General features: G+C 31.7%; 1 long non-coding RNA gene across 1 annotated transcript; it reads left to right on the top strand.

Moving 5' to 3' along the window:
• Nucleotides 1-852: 852 nt before the first annotated feature.
• On the top strand, nt 853-3,773 carry LOC125578406. The gene is made up of 3 exons (XR_007316506.1): nt 853-2,324; nt 2,415-2,597; nt 2,688-3,773. It is a non-coding gene; the product is annotated as an uncharacterized LOC125578406 (long non-coding RNA).
• Nucleotides 3,774-5,386: the final 1,613 nt, after the last annotated feature.

Raw genomic sequence — 5,386 nt, forward strand, 5'->3', positions numbered from 1 at the left:
CATTTTATATAAATATATGATACGTAAACAAATATGTTTTATAATTACACATAGATAAAATAAAATATTTCTTATTCTATACGAATAAAACTTAAAAATCTAGAAATATATTAAGGCTGGCAAAAAAAGTCAGAATCAGAAGAAACGAAACGAATCCAATCCAAAAATAGCATTAAACCCAAACTAAACTTAGTTAAATATCCGAACGGGTTCAAAATTTTAATATTTATGGAACCAGAACCGAAGCTGACATGAACGAAATAATTTTGGGTACCCAAATGTATACGAAATAGATTTATATACCTAAACATATTAGTCACTTTTAGACTTAATATCTAAAAAAAATATCTAAAATATATACGATATTTTGAAATTTTCCAAAATACTTGAAAATATATAAACGTAGTCAAAAATAAATGTCAAAAATAGCTAAACAATACAAAAATACCAAAAATACTTCAAATATCTATTGATTCTATGGCTCAGAATGATAACTGCGGTTTGAGCGGTGCGGGACAAGCGGTTTAACTGCGGTGCGGTTTTAACAGTTATAAAACGTATAGATATATGGTATATGTAAAGATTTTTGTTACTGTTAACTGCGGTGCGCGGCGGGGCGGTTCGTAACATTCGAAGCCATATATCTACATATTCAAGGTAAACCAATTTATATGTTAGGTTTAGTTATTTTGACACACTTTGTTCAAATTTAATTGTAATATATTATTGTTTTTAAGATTTTTAGAAATTTAAAGTATATAATGAATTTAAAGTTACAAAAAAAAATTTTAATGGGTTATCCGAACCCCACAAAGATCCGAATAAAAATTTAATAAATACCCGAATGCAGCTAAAATTTTTAACCCTGAAAACTCAAAACCTGAAAAGACTCTAACCGGACTCGAAAATGTACCCGAATGTCCACCTTTTAAATATATATTAATAAATTTAATATATATCTCTTTCCGTGTAGGGTGTGGGTCATCAGCTAGTTATATTTTAATCCATTATGGAAAAAAAAATGGAGTTTTACATTGAAAATGCTCAAAGAGACAAAAACAAAGAACAGAACAAAGTTTAAGAAATCTAGATGGTAATGAAATTAAAAAGGAGAAAATCAAGGTGTCACGTAAGTAATGGAAAATTGTCGCTGTAAAACGCCCGCCAACTAAACTAAAACTCGCCATCAGTCCTTGAACAGGCTCACCACGTGCATTCTACGCGCCACCACACCACGTCAAAGCAAAGAGAAGTTTTCCATATACAAACCTTATTTTACAGCCGATAACCATTAACCAACCGTTGTTCAAAAAAAGAAAACCATTAACCAACCACCACAGACAACCATATCTGTCAAGATCAGAGTCAGCGGAGTCCGATTTGAGATTCTCAGCTTTAAATCTTAGATTTGAAGCTCTATTTAAAATTGAAAACCATTTAGAAATAGAAAACATCTAAAACAGCTAGAACACAAGATCGTCTTCTCACAGTACGACCGTCATCTAGAGAAAGTGACAAACTTTATTTTTCTCGCTCTCTGTTTCTTAGCAATGCCGTGGATATTAAATTACGCTTGACCTTTATTTTTTCTTGTCGTTATTACTCTACTATCTATACTATACTAAAAGCAAGATATCCTCAATGGAAAGGATGCCACCTAAGATTAAAAATTCGGACCAATTAGAAGTTGTTTTTCTGCCATGTCATTTAAGTAGACTTATAATGGGTTTTGTTTAAATAATAATTCAGCCCAGCCCCACTCTTTTTAAAAACTCTTTTACGGCTTAGCTTTGAGAGTCATAACTCTTCCACTTCTCTCTTTTCCGATCTATGAGTTTTAGCTTTACTTTGATCTCTTCTGATCAATCAATGATTTGCATTCCTAATTGTCGTCTTCAAAACTGTAACTTCTATATGACGATTCACTTTTCACGTAATCCTCCACTATATATACGATGCTCCAGATTTACACGGCTGCGATATATATTCATCACTCTTCACCACATATACCTCTATATGAGTGACTCTTAAAAGTCCCTAAACCCATCAACGCAACAATCTCTCCCACCGTCTTTTTCCGATGACCTGGTCCCCATATCCTCCCAGAACCGGATGCTAATTGGTCTTCAACTAATCTTCATCGACGAGAAGATATTCAATTTCGATTCCTTGAGCTTAAACCTGTATTAATTGTTTGATCTAAGGTTTGCACTTTTAATTGTTATTATTGTGCAGTGTTTGGGTTGCAAGAAGACCACCTGGTTACGCTTTTCTTGATTTTGAAGACTCAAGGGACGACCGCGACGCCATCCGTGACTTAGATGGTAGCAAATAAGAATCTTTTTAAAATTAACAGAGTGAAGCTAATGTGTTATTGTGTGGGTTTAAGAGTTTGATATTTTTGTTTATGTCAGGCAAGAATGGATGGAGAGTAGAGCAGTCTCATAACCGTGGCGGTGGTGAAGGCCATGGTGGTGGTCGTGGAGGAGGTGATGGTGGTCGTGGCAGTGTTTCGGTTGCAAGAAGACCACCTGGTTATGCTTTTCTTGATTTAGAAGACTCAAGGGACGCCCGCGACGCCATCCGTGACTTAGATGGTAGCAAATAAGAATCTTTTTAAAATTATCACAGTGAAGCTGATGTGTTATTGTGTGGGTCTAAGAGTTTGATATTTTTGTTTTTGTCAGGCAAGAATGGATGGAGAGTAGAGCAGTCTCATAACCGTGGCGGTGGTCGTGGAGGAGGTGATGGTGGTCGTGGCCGTGGTGGTTCTGATTTGAAGTGCTATGAGTGTGGCGAGTCTGGTCACTTTGCATGTGAATGCCGCTCCTGTGGTGGTGGTGGCGGCTTTAGGAGGGGTCGAAGTCCTTCTCCTCGTGGTCGCAGCCGTAGCCGAAGTCCTCCAAGATACAGAAAGAGCCCAACCTATGGAGGGCACAGGTTCTTTGTTATTTGACATATATATATATATATATATATATTTTAGCGAAAAAAGAACTAGGTGTTCTTAGAAATAAATAATCTGTCAGATAAGTTATTTTCTGATGAACGATCACCTTTGTGTGGTCAATTAAGAAACAAAATGAAAAGGGGAAGGGTGGGCATTCAAAAAATTGAAGTTGGGACCAATACCACCTAAAATGAGTTCTGCATCACTCCAAATACGTAAGAACAATACTAGGGAAAAAAACAAAGAAAAGATTAAACTACATTTTTTCCGTAACAGAATATTAAACTACATTTCCAGTATTAGTTAGAGTGTCAGTCATATTAGTTATTTTTGGATTCCGAATTGAAATATATCTTATAGCTACACAACATCTGTTAAATGGGACAAAGATTATAATTTCATGTTACAGTTACATATACAGTAGAATTTCTATAAATTAATACTCGATAAACTAATAAACACGATAAATTAATTAAAAAATTCAATTCCGAGTTGGCCATATTCAAAAAACGACACAAATCGATAAAATAATAAAATAATAATTTTTTTTATAAAATCTAATGTAAATATATAATTCTATTATAGTCATAAATTAATAATTCATATATATAGTGTTTATATAACTACAAACAAATCATTCTATTATTTGTTTTATATTCACAGTGATGTTCTATTTTATTTTTCTTAATAGTTCAATATATTTTGATAATATTTGGTAAAATTATATCTAAAACTACATTTAAATTATATGAAACATATCGTACACACCAAATAGTATAACAAAATAAAATAAGTGTAATTTTTCAAAATTTAATTAATATATGTATGACATAATCAACTATTTCTCTTATTTTATATAAAAATATTGAGAATTTGTACTCCCTACACACAACATTTACCCTATTTACACTCCATACCTTATTTCCCCCCCCCCCCCCAATTTTCCCCCCCCATCATTACCGTTTTCCCCCCATTCTATGGTATCCCACTTTGTTTAGTATATTGAGCTAATTTGGTCAAAAATATATTCTAAAAATAGAAAAATTCTAAAAAAATTTTTTTTTGTCAATTAATAACTCTGTAAATCAATAAATTCCATATTCCCAATATTATTAATTTATAGAGTTTTTACTGCATATTTATTTTAAAATAATAAATAAAACTTTTAAAATTAGATTTTGACAGTTACGTTCAATGTTTGATTTTTTATATAATTTTTTGGTTCTAATTGTATATGTCTGGGTGTTTATGAAATTATATTCGGTTTTCGATCAGTTATTTCAATTTATGTTTGATTAATAAAATTGACAACCGGTTAATACATGAAATTTATTTTATTCCAAATAACTTCAGTTTTTGAAAATTTCTGGTTATTTAGAATAAATATACCGGTCGGATAAAATACAAGGTAATCACTGTTTCCATATAGGAATATGGGTCTACATTCCCCATATTTATTGCTTAGTCGTGTTAATATTAGGCCTGAGACTTTTATCCGAGATCCGGATTCGATTCGAGATTGGATCCGGATCCGATCCGAAAATCCGGATATCCGGAAGGGCCGAATCCGGATCCGGATAATAAAATGTTGGATCTGTCAAAGCCGGATCCGGATCCGGATATTTTAATTTTTTAGTCCAGATATCTGGATCTGTAAGTTTTATTTATAACTATTTCAAAAATAGTAATATCTATATATAAAAATTAATTGTATTTAATATATTTCATTTTTATAATAGTATATGTAAATTTTATGTAAATAATATTATACATAGAAATAATTAAAGACATTATATATTTTTTATTTTTAAATTATTGTTAATATTTTATATATACTAATATTATTTTTTATTTATTTTAAGGATCCAAATCCGGATCCGGATCCTTATCCGGCGGATCCATAATTTAACTATCCTTATCCGGATCCGGGATTCTCGGATATCCGGGTGTCGGATATCCTTCTAAAAATTGTACTATCCGGCGGATATCCGATCAGTCCCAGACGGATTCAAAATTGAAAATCTGTTTTGTAATAACACAATGTGTTAAATGGATAAATATTAAAATTTCATATTTTATTTTCAAATCAAACAAAAACATAAAAAATAAATAATAAATAATCAGAAAACAGGTTAAATAGATATGTAAACATTTACAAAATTTAATAAAATATTAAAATAAAACAATTAACATATTAAGTCAAAAAATCAAAATCAAAATTTTAAAGAAAAATATATAATCCGCGCGTAGCGCGGAAACGGACCTAGTTTTCATAATTACTCCAATTGAATTACTCTTAGTTACTCCATAATTTATCATTCACACCCTAAATATATGTTGGAGGTAAAATATCGGTCATATATATATACACGTGTGTGCGCGCGTGTGTGTGTGTTGGAGGTTAATTTCCCTTTTGTGAATCAATTTTAAAAGCTG

This window comes from Brassica napus, chromosome A9 (genome assembly GCF_020379485.1).
Source record: "Brassica napus cultivar Da-Ae chromosome A9, Da-Ae, whole genome shotgun sequence".
Lineage (NCBI taxonomy): Eukaryota > Viridiplantae > Streptophyta > Magnoliopsida > Brassicales > Brassicaceae > Brassica > Brassica napus.